The sequence below is a fragment of the Saccopteryx bilineata genome, chromosome 2 (genome assembly GCF_036850765.1).
Source record: "Saccopteryx bilineata isolate mSacBil1 chromosome 2, mSacBil1_pri_phased_curated, whole genome shotgun sequence".
Lineage (NCBI taxonomy): Eukaryota > Metazoa > Chordata > Mammalia > Chiroptera > Emballonuridae > Saccopteryx > Saccopteryx bilineata.
In genome coordinates, this window is record NC_089491.1 from 121,989,604 (window position 1) to 122,011,951 (window position 22,348).

The following is a 22,348-nucleotide window of genomic DNA, read 5'->3' on the forward strand; positions in this document are numbered from 1 at the left end:
GGGAGCAGAAATCTGCGGTCTGCTACTGTGACAAACCAAAGACCTGATGAAGACTCCTCAGGAACGACCTGAAAACAGTCCTTTCTTATTTGTGTTTTACATTTAGGGATTGCTTAAGATTTAGCTAATAGAGTCCAGGCTTGATTTTAAAACACGCACAATGAACTCCGTTTATTTGTTTGGTTTTTATCCATGATCTCTTATGAGCTAAATATCTGCTGCTGCTCGTAAACACAAATACTAATTTGATGAGAAGGCTTAATGTTTTCATCTGTTTTAGACAGGAAACCCCATACCTCCTTTTGCATGCCTCCATCTCTAGGGACTGGCTGTGTGAGACCCACTTTCAAGCTGCTGGAAGCGTTTTCATTCTGCCCACGTGACATTCAGGATCTAGGTTTTACACAGACATGACAAGTTCAGCCATCATCTGATTTTTCCCCTCCCATCTTCTTTTCTTGTTATTACAACACTAAGAGCCTGGATTTGTTAAGCCAGGCATTTTTAGTAGGGGACATGTACTTGTACTCAGAGCACTCGTCACATTTCTCTATACTCCTGAATTATTCAACCTGGTTTTTCCCTCTGTGCATTACATACAGACTCTCCTTTTCTCCCTTCCACCAGAAAGGAAAAAAGGCTTTGTCTTCTTAATTTTTACATTTCCTCTTGCTATTATTATTTTAAAAATGAATTGTTTGTTAGCATTATTTTTAGACACTTTGGCATACACATTTAAGACGATAGATGTCTTTGTCTTAATGCTTAGAGACCATCACCTCGATCAATCACTACCTTATGTTGCCTTGATAATGAGATTACAAGACCCTAAATCCAATGAATAGTTAATTCTCTTTGCCCTCCCCCTTTTTTTCTGTATTTTTCTGAAGTTGGAAATGGGGAGGCAGTCAGACAGACTCCTGCATGCGCCTGACCGGGATCCACCTGGCACACCCACCAGGGGGCGATGCTCTGCCCATCTGGGGCGTCGCTCTGTTGCAACCAGAGCCATTCTAGCACCTGAGGCAGAGACCACAGAGCCATCCTCAGCGCCTGGGCCAACTTTACTCCAATGGAGCCTTGGCTGCGGGAGGGGAAGAGAAAGACAGAGAGGAAGGAGAGGGGGAGGGGTGGAGAAGCAGATGGGCGCTTCTCCTGTGTGCCCTGGCCAGGAATCGAACCTGGGATCTCTGCACGCCAGGCTGACACTCTACCACTGAGCCAACCAGCCAGGGCCTCTTTGGCTCTTTCTTGATGCACCATTTAGAGAGAGAATAAGTTCACAACATTTGGCTTTATTCATAGTTGTTATGTAAACTCAGTACATATTTGCTAAATTTAACTGGACTTTTTTTTTATTTGGTAACTTTATTCTATGCCTACTACTGTATTATACTTGTCTGTGCCCTCGAACGAACCATAGAAGAAAAAGAGTTGAAAAGGGACCATTGTAATAAAGGCTGAGAATATTATAAGCTTTTGTAAGTAAAGGACTATATTGATTTAGTCCCCTTTTGTGTCCTCAGAGCCTGGAACCCTGGAAGTGCTCCATAAGTATTTGTCAAATGAACTAAACCATGATAAATATTGAGCAAACTGTTTCTTATGCAAGCCTCTGCTTTACCTTGGATCAAGTTAAACTTTTTTTTTAATTGGCTACATAGTAAATATGTTAGGCTATGTAGACTGTATGATCTCTGCTGCAATTGCTGAACAACTTATCAGCATGATAGTAGCTATAGATAATATGTAAACAAATGAATATGGTTGTGTCACATAAAACTTTATTTACAAAATCAAGTGAGGGACTAGATTTGATCTGCCGGCCCAGTCATAGACCCAAGTCTCCTTTCAAATTGTGAATGGGATGCTGATCTGTTACTGCTTCAGGGTGACAGTGATGGGGGGTACAGTAGTGTAAAGCCAGTAGCCGCAGCCACCATCACAGCTGCCTGGCCCATGCAGATTCACATTTAATTCGGACAGATGGTAATGAAACTGTGAGGTTGGTTGGCAATAGGGGAAGATTACATGAAGAACCAGGTCTAGGAACTTTGGCTGGAACCACCCACATCCATGCCCGCCAGAAGAAACGGCCCAGGAGCACTTTGAAAAAGAACGACTGTCTGTCAGCCAATGAAATTTTGCCACATCATATCAACCCACCACCAACCTACAAACACTATAAATTACCCCCCCGGGCAGGAGAGACTATGTGACTTCCCTGGCCCCTGTCTTGTGGACCCTTGAACCTTGCCCGGGATGTGCTCTAAATAAAGCTTTTGCTTGTTCACATTTGGTGGTACATTCTTCTTTCTTCCTTGTGGAAAATACCTTATATTTGGTGCCAAAACCCGGGAGGAGCTTGAAGCCCATGGGGACTGCTCCACTCCTCTTCCTTCTGAGGAAGAACAGGACCTCTGACTTCCCACCCACTTTGGCACATGGTGCGGTAAGGCCCCTGCCTCTGACCTCCACTCAGTTCTTTCCACCTATGAGACTCCCTGTCCATAATAGCAGCTACGTCAGGGACTTCCTATCTGTTCCGAGTACATGTGTGCCTATGGAGACGTCCCAGACACTCCCACTCTACCTGACCATCTGGTGGCCAGAGATTGAGTTGTGGGATGCCAATTCTCCTCTCTGATCACTCTGAGGCTGAGCTGAGGGTGGCCATTGGGGCACAGGAATCTAAACCTCAAAAACACCCTTGGGGTGCCTTATCCAGAATCTCTCAAACATTGATCCCTCCCTAAAAAAGAAGAAACTGATCTTCTCCAATGTGGCTTGGCCACAATCCCCACTGGATAATTAAACCAGGTGGCCTCCTTAAGGACTTTCGATTTTAACATCCTCACCAATTTACAGAACTATTGCTAGAGAACTGGGAAATGGTTGGAGATCCCTTACATCCAGGACTTCTGGTATTTGCGCTCCTGTCCTAATCTCTGTGCTGCCTGCTCTACGGCACAGGTCCTTTTAGCCAGAGAAACCTCAGCTAGACCATCCGCTCCTGATCTTTACTCCTTTGCCGACCCCCTTGAGGAACTCTCTTCCCCTCCTGCCCAACCCCCGGGGGTGCCCCTCTCTTGGGACCCCTCTCTGGTCCCTCTGCGGACCTCTTCTGCTGGGTCTCTTCCCTCCAGAAAGCCACTTCTCCTGCTAGCAGGAGCCCCTCCCTTCTCCGCTGTGTTCTTTAACCTTTCCCCCATCAGGCAGCCCTCTGCCAGCCTTTGGCCCCCACCTGGTTTTCAAGGCTCCTGACCCCACAGCCCAGCCCAGCCCCAGTCTTCTTGCAGGAAGGCCTGGCTCTGTCCTGCCTCTGGATCCAGTGTTTCTGGCTGGATCTGGGTGCTGAGCTCCCCAAGAGCACCCCTCCTCTTATTCTCAGCCCCCAAACCCCTATCTGAGACCTGATAAATATGGCATTTAAGGTTTTTAATGGTTGGGAGGAAGAGGCCAAGGCTGCTCACCAGGCCCACATGCAGTGAAAGGTAATGCTCCAAATCCAGGATCCTGTGGCACCCCTGAGGCCGGCAGATCAACAGAGGCAAGGCATAGGAGGTGCCCAACCCAGGTCTGGCTGCAGAGAGGAATCTCACCAGGGGCTTGCTTTAAATCCAGCAAAGAGGGTCACTGGGCCTGACAGTGCCCCTGCCCAAGGCCGCCCACTAAACCCTGCCCTGACTGCAGGCAGCCCGGTCACTGGTGGAGCGATTGCCCCTTTGGGTAACAGGCTCTTCCTCGGCGCCTCCTCATGGAGGACAAGCCACCCAAATGGGAGGCCAAGCCAGCCAGGCGGGCCCACCATTCAAACTTCTTGGCCTCATGGACGACTGACGTGGCCCGGACTCCAAGACCCCCATCACCATCGCTGAGCCCAGGGTAATGCTACAGGAGCGAGTAAGTACATCTAATTTCTTGTGGACATGGGGGCTACCTTCTCAGTTTTGCCATCACACTCTGAATCTCTGGTTCCCTCACAGGTCTCAATTATGGGAGTGGGTGGGGCCCTTTCTTTCCCCCTTTGCATACCACTTCTGACATGCAGTTTGGACAGAATCCCCTTTTTTGCATTCCTTCAGATTTTTTCTTTCCTTGGTCTAATAGGCTTCTTTCGACACTGGATTCCCAATTTTGCTCTCTTAGCCAAACCCCTCTACAAGGCTGCAAAAGAGACTCCCATGGGACCTCTCACATCCCCCAATGCCATCTAAAAGGCTTTCTCTACCTTTCGAGACACCCTCATCTCCTCTCTCCCTCTCACTTTACCTGACCCCAGATGTCCAGTCCACCTTTTCACTGATGAAAATCATAATAATGCAATTGGAGTACTGACTCAACCTGTGGGACCTACATACCTCCCTGTGACATACCTAAACAATTGAACATCACTGTCAAAGGCTGGCAGCCTTGCCTCCGGGCACTGGGCTCAGGAGCAGAACTCACCAAGAAGGCTATTAAGCTCACCCTTTCCCAACCCATCACTGTCTTCTCCTCCCACAGGCTCACCGATCTCCTTTCGCACAAATCTCTTTCTCTATTGGGTCTTTCCCACCTACAAGAATTTCACCTCCTGTTCATCGAAAACCCTTCGGTCACTCTCTTGCTCTCTCCCCGACTCAACCCAGCCACTCTACTGCCAGCTCCAACGACACTTCCAGAACCCACCCACTCTTGTACAGAGCTAATAGATTTCCTCAACACACCCCTAGATGGATTATCAGATTCTCCTTTAAAAGATCCAGATCTAATACTCTTTGTAGATGGGAGCTCTGTATAGGGACCCAATGGATGATGACAGGCGGCCTATGCAGTGGTCACCACCTCCTCCACCCTAGTAGCCCAACAGCTTCTGGAGGACACCACCTCCCAGAAAGCAGAGCTGACTGCCCTCACACGGGCACTCACTCTGGCCCGGGGAAAACACGTAACTATATATACTGACTCTAAATATGCTTTTCTTGTCACCCACAGCCACTCTGCTCTCTGGAAGGAAAGGGGCTTCCTCATTACCAAGGGTTCCCCCATAATCAATGCTACCCTCATTTCTAAACTTTTGCAGGCATTACAGCTTCCCACGGAGGTTGCTGCGGTACATTGTAGGGGCCATCAAACCTCTCAGGACCTGGTGGCCTTGGGAAATGCTTGGGCTAATGTGGTGGCTCAAAACCTCACCACGGGGACCTCTCCCACTCTTCTCATGTTTCTCTCCACCTCCTTGAAACCTTCCTACACTCCCGAGGAAGAACAGGCCCTCCTCAGAAAGGGTGGGGACATATGCAACCAGGGATGGATATTTCTCAGAGATAGACTTGCCTTACCAAAAGAACAGGCTGAAACTCTCCTTTCTGACATTCACTGAAACTCTCCTTTTTGACATTCACTGTTCCTTACACATAGGACCAAAAGCTCTCTATCTATTCTTGCAACCACTCTTTTTCTTCCCAGGCCTCCAGCAGACTATCGAAAAGGTACACACAGCATGCACTATATGTTCCAAAGCCTCTGCACAAGGGGGACTCCGTCCCCGCTTCCCCACTCATCAACTGAGGGGGCACATGCCAGGCCAGGATTGACAGATTGACTTCACTCATATGCCTCCTCACAAAAAACTCCGTTATCTCTTAACTTTTGTTGATACCTTTTCAGGGTGGATAGAAGCCTTTCCCATCTCTCGAGAGAGGGTAGAGACCGTTGCCTTCATTCTTGTTGAAAACATCATCCCGCAGTTTGGACTGCTGACTACCATCCAGTCAGACAATGGCCCGGCCTTCACTGCCCAAGTAGTCCAGCAGGTTGCCACCTCTCTCAGCATCACCTGGAGACTCCACATATCCTATCACCCTCAATCGTTGGGTAAGGTGGAAAGGGCCCATGGTATTCTGAAGGGTCAACTAACCAAACTTTTCATAGAGACCAGACTCTCCTGGCCAAACCTCCTCCCCCTGGCACTCACCAGAATCAGAGCAATCCCATGAAAACCCACTGGACTTAGCCCCTTTGAGCTGGTTTACAGTAGACCATTCTTAATTAATTACAATTTACCTATTAACCCCCCTCCTCTTATCACATACCTCCCCTTTCTATCCTTACTCCACCATCTTCTCAAGGAGCATGTGGACCGGACCCTTCCTCCCATAGGGGGTCCAGATGAAGCACACCCAGTGGTCCCCCTCCAGCCAGGAGACAGGGTTCTTCTGAGGGAGCTCCAGCCCGGTTTTCTACAGCCCAGGTGGACAGACCCCATATGGTAATACTGACTACTCCTACTGCAGCCAAACTCCTGGGGCAAACACCTTGGTACCATGTCTCTCGCCTCAAGCTTGCCCCCATGCAGGACCACTGGCAGTCAGAACCACTGGGTCCCACCTGTCTTTGGCTCACCAAAAGGTTGGGTCTTGCAGGTCCATCTGTTATTCCTGTCTTCCTCACCGGGAACCAGCCGCCAGAGTGAGTTAAAGCAGGGAGCAATGCTGTTACTATATCAATGAGACTGGCCTGATGGAAGAAAACATCAATGTCCTCAACCATCAGCAAGAGAAGCTACGCAAGGATCTCTCCTCCTACAACCCGCTTAACTCCTGGTGGCAGTCACCCATCCTCACCTGAGTTGCCCCTAACTTAGGTCCTCTTCTAATTATCAGCATATTACTCATGTTTGTTCCTTTTTTTAGATTCTTACAGGGCCGCATCCGCGAGTTTTCTCAAGTCACGGTCAACCAGATGCTCCTACACCCATATACACGACTCCCTTCAGAGCCACCACCTTCCGACCTCCCTTCCCCACCATGCCCCTAACCAGCAGGAAGTAGCCAGACAAAGAGCAGTGCCCCTATTTAACATAAAAGGTCAGAATGTGAGGTCGGTTGGCAATGGGGGAAGGTCACGTGAGGAAACAGGTCCAGGGACTTTGGCTGGAACCACCCACACCAATGCCCACCAAAAGAAATGGCCCAGGAGCACTTTGAAAAAGAACAACTATCTGTCAGCCAATGAAATTTTGCCATATCATATCAAGCTGGCACCACCATACCAGTGCTATAAATTACCCCCCCCCCAGAGGGGGGGAGACTGAGCAACTTCCCTGGCTCCTTATCACTTGTCTTGCGGACAAGTGAACCTTGCCCGGGATGCACTCTAAATAAAGATTTTGCTATTCCACACTTGGTGGCTACATCCTTCTTTCTTCCTCGGGGGAATATACCTTACAGAAACAATGGAGCCAAGAACCGGTAGGCCATTACCTTTTTAATTTTAATTCTAGCTCACACCCCGTGGGCAAGAAAATATACACAGTGGGAAAACATTTCCCTTTCCATTCAGGGCTCCCAAAACCACTGACTCATCTGAGTTGTCCTAGAATCAAAGGTTTCTACTTCACCAGCCTTATTCACCTCTGTTCCCCATCTCCTCTCTGTACAAACTCTGCACAAACTGGCTTCTCCTTCAGCACTCTGCCATCTTGGCTGCTTCTCCTTGCAATGCTAATTTCAGGAACTGAGAGAGAGTGAGCCCCTGGTCTGCCCCCATTTTATAGTGTAGAAATCAAAACCTTTAAGCCAATATACAAATAAGGAAATCTCTGATACAAAGTCACTTATCTGAGGCATACAGGGGATTCCTCATGAGAGTGCACCATCCCACATCATGCAACAGTCAAGGGTGTGGGGAAAGCTTAGTGTTGAGAAGATTTTAGTATTAAAAGGGTAGGAAAGGCTTAGTCTTAAAACTAAACCTTAGGTTGTAAGAACCTTGCCTGCTTACAGCGTGTCCTCCCACACCCAATGCAAACTATAAGCAAGCAAACATATACATCATATTTGCACACTTATTTGACCCGCAAGTAGAGAGAGTTGTGTTGACAAATAAAAATCTCCTGTCTGTCTACAACTCCCTATTCACCAACAATCCTGGGAGAATATGCAAATCTTCTCTTTAATCCACAAACTTGTTATCAATCTCACAGAGCCTTAACTTAAAGGTTGTCATTCAAGTGTCAAAAATAACCAGTAGCAAATAGTGTGAGAAATAAGTTTATGTTTTTTAAGCATTTTTGTTGTTAAGGAAAAAGAATAAATGAAAATCACTGGATGTGTCAAATCTTGAGACCACTTCATCTCAACACTTGCTTTCTCCTGGGAAGCAGAGTTCCTCAGGGGAATGGGCCAGTGGCTCACATGGTAGTCTCTCTAAAGGCGTCAGACTGCAAGTTGCTGTATCTGAACAACACCCAGGGGCCCTGGGTTCCAAATAACAGATGTCTAGACACCAAAAGCTGAAGCCTCATGAGACATCTGGAATCAGAGGGAGGTGAATAATGAGTCTGTAGGTTCTGGTTAAAATTTAAAACTAAGGGAATCCAAGGGCACCTTTTCTCTCTATAATTTGAACTGGCCAGACACTGAGAGAGGAGCCAAACACTGTGTAGCTTTAATTCTGAGAGCAATGGGAGAGAGGTACCTACTGCTGGTGAAGGTGACAACAGGCAAGGCACTGAGAAGCCCTATGTGGCAATGTACAGGTGGTGCTGTTTTGGCTGAGGTCTGCTGAGATCTGGACGCCTTGCCCCCACCCCAACCGCATCCCCCCACCCCGAGGCGTCCGTCATCAGGGGTCCACTGATGCAACCTGTCTGACTAGAAAGTAGAGCAAGTTTCTATGAGCACTGCTGCTACATTGTCTTGTGCAGAGGCAAAAACACCACGAAGACAGAGGCAGCACACGAAGGGGGCAAGAAAAGAAGGTTTTTATTGGGAAAGGATTTATTTGTTTGGCATCTCCAAGCACCCCTTTCTTTTCTTTCCTTTTCAAGCAATGATTTTTTTTCTTTACTTGATTTAACTCTACCTGTTCAGGCTAGAGGTGTTTTCCTGTTTTGTAAATGTCCAGTGTAAATGTCTCTCCCCCTTTACACTGGGGAAGGATCTGGTGTTTTATATAAATGTTTTCACATATATACAATTTCTTCCATTTTTTATTTATGTTCCCCTCTCTCCATGAACTACCCATCCCTCCTCAAACACTCTTCATCCTTAGCGATGTAGCCTAGACACACTTCCGCCACCACAAGTCTTTCCCTGTGCATGTGTGGGTCATTACATTCATGGAATTATGTGCCAGTTACCTGTCTGGGTGAGCTCTGTCACCCCCTGTAAGTACCATGACTTCTTCTTGGGTAGCCTTTGGTAGAACAAATAAGATCTGAAACTCAGGCTCTCAGGGTTCAGTGTGACTATAGCTAGAGAGGTGGGATGTGGTGGATGGAGGGTCCTGGCCTGGATGCTTTCCAGTTCCCCAAACCACTGCTTCTTCAGATGAACCTACTTTCAAAGTTCAGTAGTGCCTGGCCAGCTGTGGCAGGCAGCTTGGGCAGAACAATATTCAGTTCTTTGTCCTGAGTGTTTCATCTTTTCCCCTATTTTCACTCTCCCAGTCAAAGCAACCAACCACCTGGTTCTTTAAAGAAAATTTCCAAGTGGAGCTGATGGAACACATTCCTTGGGTGCTTCCTAGACCTTTGTGTCCTTTTCTCATGGGCCACTTCCACGAGAAGGATTTCTTCTCTTTGTCCCTGTCCCAGGTACCACCTCTCTAAAGGCTATTCCCTCTCATTTGATCTTCTTATATCCACGAAATCCCAGGAACTGGAGATGCTCTGTCAGCCCTGTTTTCATCACACAAAGCTGTTAATGTAACAGTGTACCATGGAAATGGTCATAGGGTTGACTAATATTAACAGGGATTTGGGTCTCTTCCCACATCAAGAGGAGCCACATGAGTAGCTTATGACTTGCTGGTTTTCCTAACATTGTCTGAGACAATAGAATCATGTTTCATTTTGTACACACACATGCGCGCACACACACAATCTGATAACCTGATACTGCTCACCCCAGATGACAGCTCCATAGAGTTAGAGTTGAGAAACATGCAGGCTGACACTGATAAAAACAGCTAGAATTTAGATCAACATTCAATGGAACTTTTTGCAATGATGGGAATATTTTATATCTGTGGTGTCCAACACAATAATAGTCATTAGCTCCTTGTGGCTAGAGAGATCATGAAATATGATTAATGCAGTAGAAGAAATGCCATTTTTATGTCATTTAACTTACTAAAATTAGTTTAAATTTTAATAGCCACATATGGTTAGTGGCTACTGTATCAGACAAAGCAGATTTAGAGCAACTGCTCCTGTGGTTTATATTAATCTTAGTATTCGATGTTTTGAGAGATCACAGACAGAGACATAAACTTAATTTGTTTTTGTTAGAATACTTCTCCATAAGTTTTCCACTGTAAAACAACTTTGAACAATTAAAACAACTGAACACTTTAAAGCAATTTCTCAGGTATTCTGAAAACGTGATAAACTTTATGAGAAAGAAAAATTACTTAATTTCTGAAAAATAAATTTTGAAGTATAATCCATATATTTCAAATATTTTCCATAGCCCTTCAAAAGTTGTGTTGTACCTATGGAGGGCAATTTATATATATTTTATGTGAAAGCTCATTAGAGGCTTAGAAGAGGACAAATCCAGGGACAGAGCCCTGAGTTCCAGTGTCACTGCAGTATGTGACCCTGCTTAAATCACTTAATCTCTCCAAATTTCTGGTTCCTCATCTGTATGGTAGAAATAACAACACCTACCCAAACTGTCCTACAGGGTTTCTGGGACTAAATGAGATAGAAAAAAACAAACCGTTAAATCCTATATGGATAACAGTTGTTGACATTTTAACTGGTGTTATCATTATTCTGTAATCCTTCCAAAGTAATTCAGCATAAACATCAGAAATGCAGGGAGGAATGAGTCTATCTTCACCTTTTATTGCAAAATAATTATGAAAAAGGAAGAAATTGTACTACTAAGCATATTAACCCACAGACATATTTGTGTGTGTTAGTGGACTCCACGGTTAAACAAAGCACTCTTGTCTGAAAACTTAAGTTTTATACATGCCTTTTTTTAGTGACTAAAGCTTTTCAGTTTTAATATTTCCCTCCTCTGTTTTCATAATAAAAAAATCTTTTTAAAAAAGCAGGATAAGCCTTTCCCTTCACTTTTCATGACTGACCTTGTATCTTGTTTTGTAATCTCCTGTCCTCTGACTAAAGCCTCCAGGGCAAGTAACATCTCCAATCTGAGGAAGTTAAAGATAGAAAAAAAAACAACAACGGAGAAAATCACCACATTTAGTAAAGATGCCTTCCCCATAGCAAGCATTGCTGTCTTCACTGGTGGGGACAATAATAATTTTAGACACTTACCGTAATTATTGCTTTTTTTTTTTTCCTGCTGCTGTATAAATGTCTATCATGTCATGCGCAAATGACATCAAATTATTTCAGAATATTCACCCCCTTTTATTTTCATTCTTGGAGAGTATATAGGTGAATTTTTTGTTTCTTTTATTCAACCAAAAGGATATTTTAATAAGAAAGACAAGTTTTAAATTATGGTTCCCTATTCAAATTTTTAAAATTTAAATTTCCTACTCTTGGTTGATGTTGGGCAGATAAAATATATCATGCTCACTTTGTTAAAGATGGTGCTGCCCACGTGGAGGCCGTTGCCCAGGTGATATTAATGTGTGTCTCTGTGGGCTGTGGGCAGGCAGGATCATTGTAGCCTGGGGCTTGGTTTTAGGATTAAGCCTTTCCCACCCTTTTTGATGTGGGGTGGTACAATCCCATCATGCCTGGAGAGGTGACTTTGTATCAGAGACTTCCCTATTTTGTATATTGGATTAAAGGTTTGGATTTCTACACTATAAAATGGGGGCAGAACGGGAGCTTGTTCTCTTAGTTCCTGAGATTAGCATTAGAGGAGAGAGCAGAAAGAGGCCATGTGGCCAGGAGAAGCAGCCAAGATGGCAGAGTGTTGAGTGAGAAGCCAGTTTGTGCAGAGTTTGTGCAGAGAGAAGGAAGGAGATGGGGAACAGAGGTGAATAAAGTCTGGTGAGCTAGAAACCTTTGATTCTAGGAAACTCGGATAAGTCAGTAGCTTTGTAAGCACTGAATGTGAGTGGGTTTTGGAGCCCAGTGTGTGTTTTACTTGCCCGCCGGGTGCAAGCTAGAATTAAAAATGACAGCCCATCAGTTTTTGGCTCCATTGTCTCTTTACCGACTGTCCGAATCCAATGCAAACCTGCATGGGCCGGGCTGCTGTGAGAGTGGCCGTGGCTCCTGCCTTTACATTCGAGTTTCCTAGAATCAAAGGTTTCTAACCTCACCAGCCTTATTCACCTCTGTTCCCCATCTTCTTCCTTTTCCCTGAAGAAACTCTACACAAACTGGCTTCTCACTCAACACTCTGCCATCTTGGCTGCTTCTTCTGGCCTCCTCCATGTGGCCTTTCTCTGCTCTCTGCTGTGATCTCTCTGCTCTCTCATGCTAATCATCCCAGGAACCAAGAGAGCAAGCTCCCATTCTGCCTCTATTTTATAGTGTAGAAATCCAAACCTTTAATCCAATATTTAAAATAGAGAAGTCTAATACAAAGTCACTTTCTGAGGCATCATAGGATTGTACCACCCCACATCAAAAAGGGTGGGGAAGGCTTAATCCCAAAACCAAGCCCCAGGCTACAAGGATTCTGCCTGCCTTTAGCCCACCCCCAACACACATTAATATCACCTGGGCCACGGCCTCTGTGTGGGCGGCGCCATCTTTAACAAAGTGAGCATAATATATTTTATCTGCCCAACACTTTCCAATTTTGAGGCTGAAATAAAAATATCCTTTTGATTGGCAAAGAGAAATATTTATTTTTAAAATAATTCATTTGGGCTTATATACTTCAGTATATGAAGCAACTGATAATGGTTTATTTATTATGTTTATAAGTATTTAATACTAAAAAATGCTGTTTTGTTTCACACAATGAATCAGAAAAGGCCTTGACAATCCAATTTCTGCCACTTTGGGATAATATTGTTTATACTTTAACATTCCAGACAAGCCTGGAGTCTAGATATTTTATGTGATTTTATAACATATACCATAAGTACTTATAATGAAAGCTTTTCACTCTAAGTTCTCTGGAATGTAACACCACGAATTAATATGACGGTATCAGATGAAGCTATTTCTACGTGTTACATGAATCATGGAGACATGCTTTAATTTTTAAGGTGTGTACCAGTTGATCTCAGTTAGAATATGCACATCAGACTCTCAGAAACAAAACTGAACGTGTGAGGTTTCCCCTTCACTTGAGAGTATATCTGAAAGGGCTACCAAAAAAAAAAAAAAAAAAAAAAGAAAGTTCAACTGAACTGAATTAAAAAAATAGTTGCTTTGATTACATTCAGGCATTCCCACAATTATTCTCTGAAATCAAATCTAAAGTTTCAAAGAATCTACAACAATTACTGCTGGAACTGCTACTCTTCAAGCTTACTGGGAGCTGTGTTGGTGCAGGACATTGTCACATGCATGCCACCTCAGATAATGCACAGACATCCTTACAGGATGTGGGTTAGGGTCCTTAGTTTATACACGAGAACTGGAACTCAGAGAAATTTGACTAGATCAGCAGACAAACCATCTTTAATTTTAACAACCAAAGAAGAGGTTAGATTTTTTTTCCTAAGTGAATGATGCTCGGAGCTTGTGAAGCCAAGCAGCAGTTACTTGGCTACCATTCGAAGGGTTCATATGGACACAGTCTCTCACACATTTCTGCTTTTGCATACCTTCACTGCAGTTGAACTTTCCTGTTAAAACTGTACTAGTTCTCCAAGGCTCTAATGCCACTTCCTCTCTGATCTTCTGGTAAATACTGAACATCTCATTTTTCTCATATTCCCTAGTGTGTTGTTTATATTTCTTTCAGAACACTGGCAATAATAGTACATTTATTCAGAGAAAATTTATGAGTACCACTCTGTACCTGGTATAATAGTTAACTGTGTTAAGTTCCAGCTCTCCTTGAACATAAACTTTTTGCTTTATTCATCTGTGTGTCCCTCATGGCACTTAGCAGAGAGACGTGTTCAGAGATACTTAATAGAGATTGAAATATAATTTCATTCTGGCCACTCACTGAGCCTCATCCAGCAACCTCACCAGTGATTTTGTTTTTAATAGAATAGATTGTAGACAGATGAAATACTTAGGATACTGTCCCATATATTGAAGAGTAGATAATTGGGGATCCTCACAATTAGAATATTTAGTTATGCTTCACTTGCTATTACAATTGCTTTGGAATGGTGCCAATATTTATTGTGAGGTTTTCTTTCTCTTTTAAGAGTTTTCTTTCAATTCATCTAGGAGGGAAAAACTTCATTAAATACTACTAACTCTTTAACACCTTGTAGTTTCTACTTGTTTTTCATGAGAGAAAGTTTTCAGAGCTTTTATGGGCTTCCATGGCTGAAGATGATGAAACGGAGTTGGAACACCTACAAATAGGAACAATTAGGCCTAGGATGAATAAAATTACATAAAAATATAGAATCTTGTGGGTGTCCAGGGTTCTGTAAAGTCATAGACACAATTGTCTATAATCCAGAATTCTATATAGTCTATATATTATAATATAGAATGATCTAATTATCAGAAATATCAGGAAGGTCTCATGTGTGTTTGTGTGTGTATGTATATAGTATATATTTTTGCAATCATCTGTGTATATTTATACACACTATATATATATTTTTTGTATTCATTTGTGTGTATTTATATACACAAAATATATATATTTATATATATATCACATAACATATATTTGGACCAAAAATAGCATAAAGAATCTTATGAAAATCACCTGTAAAGATCAATCATTAACCATGGTTCATAGCAAGACATGTGACATTTAATAATTAGAATTATGTTCAAATGTCTATATTTAAGATAATTTTTTAAAAGTAAAATTTAAAAACTTGTAAATGAAAGCACATAGTATTGGTGTTTATGTTGTTTGAGACTAATTTCTTGTCAAGAATTATAAGGTATGGAATTCTGACATTTTTTGAAATGTAGACTAACATGAAATTACTCTTGGCTATACTAATCAATGTAGAACATTTCATTTGACAACAAACAGGTGACTCAGCTTGATGATAGATATTGAAACTATAATTACAGCCATAAAGTTATAAATACTTCTTGGCTAAGAATATTCTTCTCTGACAAACAACAATTGTTGACAAGGATGTGGAGAAAAAGGACCCTCTGTGTATTGTTGGTGAGAATACAGATTTGTACAGCCACTACGGGAAACAGAATGGAGTGTCATCAAAAATTAAAAATGAAACTGCCCATGATCCAATGATTCTACGTCTGGGTATATATCTGAGGAATCCAAAACATTAATTCAAAAGAAGATATGCATCTCTATGTTTATTGCAGTTTAATTTACAATAGCTAAGATATGAAAGTAACCCAAATGCCTATCAATAGACAAGTGAATAAAAAGTGGTAGTACATATACAAAATGGAATATTACTTGACCATAAAAAAGAATAGAATCTTATCTTTTGTGATAGCATAGATGGACCTATAGGGTATTATGTTAAGTGAAATAAGGCAGTCAGAGAAAGACATATACCATATGGTTTTACTTATACATGGAATCTAAACAAAATAAACAAAATTGAAACAGACTCATAAATATATACAAAGAACAGACTGATAGTTGACAGAGGGGTGGGGTTTAGGAGAGTAGGTGGAAAGGTGAAGGGATCAGAAGTACTAATTTGTAGTTATAATTTAGTCATGGGGATGTAAAGTCATGGGGAATATAGTCAATAATACTGTAATAGCTATATTTGGTGCCAGGTGTGTCCTAGAAATATCAGAAGGAAAACTGTGTCAAGTATATCATTGTCTAACCACTGTGTTGTATACCTGACACTAATATAAAATCAAATGTGGACTATAATTGAAAAATAATATTAAAAAACATTTTTTTCTGTAGTTACTGATTTTTAGTTATTAAACATACCCTGCAAATTTAAACTCAAATTTAAATAGAGCTTAAATATTCTTTAAAGTATTTTATCTGGGTTTTCTCAAGAGGAAATTAACATTAATTTAGATTGCTAATGGGGTAAGAAACTTTATATGCTACCTCTTTTTCATTTACAAAGCAACTCTTTCAGAGCCTCTGTTATCTCCATGGTAAACATTAGAAAGCAAATAGATACATTTTGTATTTGTCTAACTTCATCCAGCTAATACAGGGCAGAGATGACATTCAAATTTAGTTTTTATGGTTTCTAAATTTTTGTAATTTGTCCTTGAAAACTGATAACAAGAACATCTAGTGACTTGCCCATGGTCATCATTCAAGGCAAATTAAAAGCCAGAGTTGCCATCTTTTAGTCATTACTAATTTTTTTATTACCTAGGTTTTATGCATATACATTAAAAAGTCAAGATTAATTTTTGTTGTTGAAAGACTTCCTTTTATTTGCAAAGGTTAAGTTTGGTTCTGATAGGAAATCTGCTACAAGGACTGCTTACCTAACTAGAAATTCCATATAAAGCCTGAAGCAAGTATCTGAGTAATTAATCTGAATGATATAAATACTCTTTTTCTTGTAGTCATGCTATATAAAGTAAAAGTTATTTTAGGCATCATTTTACTAGTAAGGAAGCATTCCTCAGAAAATTGCTTCCATTTGAAATGCATAAGATTATATAAAATGTGATTTCTGGGCTCCAGAGTCACTCTGATAATAAATGTCACAAGGAGTTAAATTGTCTACAATTAAATTGTCACCTTCTTAAGAAACGGGGATTATGTTTTCTTTGCAATTGATTTCTTGCATCTCAGATATTATGCAAATACAACAATATGCATATTTATAGAAATTTGTTAAAGAGAACCCTAGAAGCCAGCAGGAAAATTTACAGCCCCTCCTTTGGACTGATAAATGCCAACACTTCAAGGACACTACTCCCACACAAATAGATTTGAATGATAGCTATTTTATGACCAGAGAAAAATTAAAAGTAGCAAAAAAATTTTTTGAAGTTTTAGTTCCTTCTGTTTTCAGCTCTAGGAGCATAGCCCGATCCATTTGCTCCTTGGAATTGTATAAAATCAGAAAATAATCTATTGCACTGGGGTAATGGGGGTTAAAATTATGTAATAGAAACCTTTAGAAAATTTTGAGTTCCAATTCTCAAACAAGACTGAATACAGATCTTTTTATTGTGAAGGCCATGTGTTATCCTTCGCCAGATTCAAGGAAATCAAATACAGGAACTGGGGATATTTACTCGGGTAAACACAGTCCCAGGTGGCATTTAGTAGATTAGTGCTGCAATGTCCTAAATGATACTTTAGTGCTTGAATGAGTCAGTGTGCCTCCAAAAATACCTTACACCCAGGGACTGCATGGGTCAGTCTAAGTAAACATTAGCAATATCAGATTATTACAAAAATAGTTAAACTTTCAACAATTTCCTGAACAATCCAGGCCAAGAAATCTGGGAGAGATTGGCTCACAGGTTGTGTCATTGGTGAGGAGATGTGTGGGCATCAACCCAGACACAGGAATGACTTGTCTTACTTTCTTAAAGGCACACAGTAGACACATATCCCTTCTATACCATGAGTGCCCGCCATGGGGCCAAGAAGGTGAAACTAGGAAAGGCCCCCCATTTGTGTCTATTGCTTGTTTAAAGGTTGGGGTGACAGTTAGTTGTGGGATTCAAATAATTTAACAACCAGAGTTCTCTGCCTTAATGACCATTTTAAGTATAAAAAAAGATATACTAGCCCTGGCTGGTTGGCTCAGCGGTAGAGCGTCGGCCTAGCGTGCGGAGGACCCGGGTTCGATTCCCGGCCAGGGCACATAGGAGAAGCGCCCATTTGCTTCTCCACCCCTCCGCCGCGCCTTCCTCTCTGTCTCTCTCTTCCCCTCCCGCAGCCAAGGCTCCATTGGAGCAGAGATGGCCCGGGCGCTGGGGATGGCTCTGTGGCCTCTGCCCCAGGCGCTAGAGTGGCTCTGGTCGCAACATGGCGACGCCCAGGATGGGCAGAGCATCGCCCCTGGTGGGCGTGCCGGGTGGATCCCGGTCGGGCGCATGCGGGAGTCTGTCTGACTGTCTCTCCCTGTTTCCAGCTTCAGAAAAAAAAAAAAATGCAAAAAAAAAAAAAAAAATGCAAAAAAAAAAAGATATACTGAAAGGTAGTTTATTATTTCATGCATTTAATACTTAAATAAGAACAATAAAAAAGTACACAAAGCTAGATTATGTTATAAGAGTTTTAAAATATTAATGAAAAAATATTAATAATGCCTGAGAAAAAACAATAAGACCGTTATTTAAGATATTTTCATATTGCTTCTTGATTGGCGTTCTCATTTGTTATCTTTTTCACTTATGGACAGAATGAGCATTATTACTACGGGCGCTTAGAATACACTGTTGTGTGGATAAACATTAAAAAAGAGTAAGGGCCTGACCAGGCGGTGACACAGTGGATAGAGCGTCGGACTGGGATGTTGAAGACCCAGGTTTGAGACCCCGAGGTCGCCAGCTTGAGCGCGGGCTCATCTGGTTTGAGCAAAACTCACCAGCTTGAGCCCAACGTCGCTGGCTCAAGCAAGGGGTTACTTGGTCTGCTGAAGGCCCGCGGTTAAGGCACATAAAAAAAAAGATTTAAAAAAGAGTAAGGAATATAAATTTGTGACTTTCACATTGAGTGGCTGCCCAGGTGCCCACCTTAGAGAGAACCCTGATTACAAGTGCCATTTTAACAACTGGTTCCCTGAACTCAACAAAAAATTAGGTATTTGTTCTGCCACACCAGTGTGAACAGGCTGAATCCCACCACTGGCGACAGTTATTCTCAAGTCTTTGTCTTATAATGGATTTCAATAAAGAAATTTCTTCATTTGCTTGTTTTTTGAGATGATAACTAAATATATATATATATTTACCTCACAGTCAATCTTGATGTTAGCAATGTGATTTGAAAAAAAAGAGAAATATATCATTTAGCTTAAAAAATGATATATTAAAAAATACTTGACTTTTTATCAAGATGAGATTGACAGATGAAATAAGGGCAGAAATGAAATTGTCCTGAATTGTCCTGATGAGTGATAAGTTTTAATACCAGGTATTACCAGTTTGACCAGAGCTCTCATTCAGGCAACCTTTCTTAAAAGGAGTACATCTGTCATTATGTGAATTCCAAAATATCTGTCCTATGGAATAATGTAGGGTAGCTGAGGTCTGCAAAGTACCAGGGTAAATTTTATTTTGATTACAATGAAAATAATATAGACATCTTAAAATTTAGAAAGGCCTTATCAGACAGGGCCTCCTTCCTGCAAATATATTACTAAAGTCAAAGAAACACTCTGTTGGGAATGGGTACAGTTTATCTTTCACTTCTAGGACTTAGTGTATGTCTGAATAATTTCTCAACAATTTGCTAAGACTTAAATATTACATTAGCTTTTCAAAAGCTGAGATATTAAACATACATTAAAGTATCAGATTCTAAATAGAACATTTTTTTTTAAGTGAGAGGAGGGAAGATAGAGAGACAGACTCCCTCATGCATTCCGACTGTGATCCACCTGGCAACCCCTGTCTGGGGCCAACGCTCAGATCAACCGAGCCACTGGCTGTGTGAGGAGAAGAGAGAGAGAAGGAAGACAGGAAGGGGAAGAGAAGCAGATGGTAGCTCCTCATGTGTGCCCTAACTGGGCATCAAACCCAGGATGTCTGCACACCAGGCCAATGCCTTATCCACCGAGCAAACCGGCCAGGGCCAAAATAGAGCATTGTTAAATTTGGTTTTAAATATATTCTAGTAGCAAGAATAAATATTTCTATAGTTTATCCTTTCAAATAGATTTGTGTATTTAAATTAGATATATTTTTAGAAAGTATAATTACTCATTCTTAAGAATTAGAAAAAAATGTATTTTTTTTTAAAAAAAGCTTTTATAAAAAGACAAAATTACAAGATTGTGTCTTTTCAGCCAATCTGAGCAACAAAAAGAATGGCTTCAATTAAATTCTTTTTCATTTGCTCTGTGTGTGTGTGTATGAATATCAATGATTTTAGTTTTTTGAAAACATGTTTTTCTTTCATAATGCTTTATTTAAATATAAAAGCAACAATAAGCACCCAATGACTTTAGCGAGACTAACATTGCACAGTGAGAGGTTTGATGTAAAGGAGATTAAGAGCTTGGAATAAAAGGAAAAAACAAAGAATAGACTCAGGTACAGGGTGCATGGTGTTGCACTTGTCATTAGGAAAGAAGCACATGTGATGTGTCATATATTTCATGTCAAACTGGTCAAAAACATTATTTTAAATGATTCACTGAGAATTATTTTACTTCCATTCTTATGCTCAAATTAGGGTTTGTTTTTGTTTTTTCGGATTTCTCAAAAGGGGAAAATATTCCATCTTTTTACAGACCTCTAGGGAAAGGCATGGAGCTCTGAGGCACGAAACTCTAAACAGCCAAATTATGTCATCGGCACAAAATCCATTATTCTGTGGTGACCTCTCCATCTAGCATTCAGTGGAAAGTTAGTCCCTCCTACCACACTGCCTGGGCAATCTTTCAGTTCTGATTGAAAAACATGTTCAATTCGGAGATTGCCCTTTTAGGCAGAGGGAGCAATGATCATTTGTGAGTACAGAGGCTCCTATTTGAAGGTAATTATTTATATCATGGATGGACTATTTTCTTTAAAGTACAGTTTTGAGGTTTACTATTCTCAAAAAACATGTCAAAGTATATATTTGAATAGCTAACTGTCAAGACTCCTGCTCGGTTTACCAGAACTGTTTTTCACTTTCTGCAAAATCACAGATGGGTGTTAACATTTCAGTTAATGAGATGTTCCATTATGTGAAACAATGATCTTCTAGCTTTCATGCTACAATGCATATTCAGGATCAAGCCCTTTCATTTTTTAAACAATAATGACTATAGGCATGATCATTGTAATAGTTATAGGATCAACACTCCCATTAAGCAAGTTATATAAGTTCTTGAGGTCTCAATTTCCCCATCTGTATAATGAGAATAATAATGCCCTCTAAAACATTGTTAGAAAAATTAATTGAGAAAATTTATGTAATTACAGGCCCATAATGGGTGCTTAATAAGTGATAGTTATTCTCATTAGTATTTGTGCCTTTATATTTTATAGAACTTTTGTTACTTTGAAAGAGATACAGATGTGATCAAGTGGAAGTCCTTCCCCAGGGAGTTAAGCCTGCAAAGCAATAAACAATACATTCACAAAATTACTTTCCATTATGATGATAATAAATACAGCTCTGCTGCTCTTGGTGAAATAGTCCCAATGATTACCATGCTCTTATTTTTCTCTGGAAGAAGTAAGATTATAGGTCTGGGTCAGTTTGACTTAAACTCAGTTTCTGGTCCTCAGGGTGCAATGGTAAATCACTTTTAAAATTTAGACTTTTCCAAAAGAAGAAAACTTTTAATGTAGTAGTATTTTATTTTAAATGAGAGAAGGGGAGACAGTGAAACAGATTCCCACATGCACCCCCACTAGGATCTACCCAGTAACCCCTGTGTGGGGCCAATTGCTCAAATCAACCGAGCTATTTTTAGTGCTTGAGCCTGATGCTTGGACCAATGAGCTCTCCTTAGTATCTGAGCCCACACTCAAGCTAATCGAGCCACTAGCTCTGGGAGGGGAAAAGAGAGAGAAGGGAGAGAAAAAGGTGAAAGGAAACAGATAGTCACCTCTCCTGTGTTCCCTGACCAGGAATTGAACTTGAGATATTCATATCTGGGGTCAACACTCTATCCACTGATCCAGCCAGCCAGGGCCAATATGGTAGTATTTTAATAAGCTATTTTTATACACTATTTTACACTACAAAGTTGTAAGAGTATTAAATATTATGTAATTTAATTAATATTTTTTTCTCTGTATTTATGCCTGGGGATAGTACTGAGAAAGGCATTATTTAAAAAATGGGCATACAACACAATCAACAGTTCATATGCTGTAGAAATGTTTACCTGAAACCTATGTATTCTTATTAATCAATGTCACCCCATTAAATTTAATTTTCTAAATAAAAAAATATTCTACTATAAAGGTTAAAAGAATAAAAAATGGAATGAATAGAGATTAGCCAAAAAACATGTATACTCAGAGAGCAGTGCGGTGATGGCCAGAGGTAAAGGATTGGGGAATAGGTGGAGGCAGGCAGAGCTGGGGAAGGGAGATAGATAGAGACTCTACTTGGGGTGGAAGGTACATCATGCAGTGTGCAGATGGTGTTTTATTGAGTTGTAAACTTGAAACCTGTAGAGTTTTGCAAACCAGTGTCATCCTAATAAGTTCAATTCA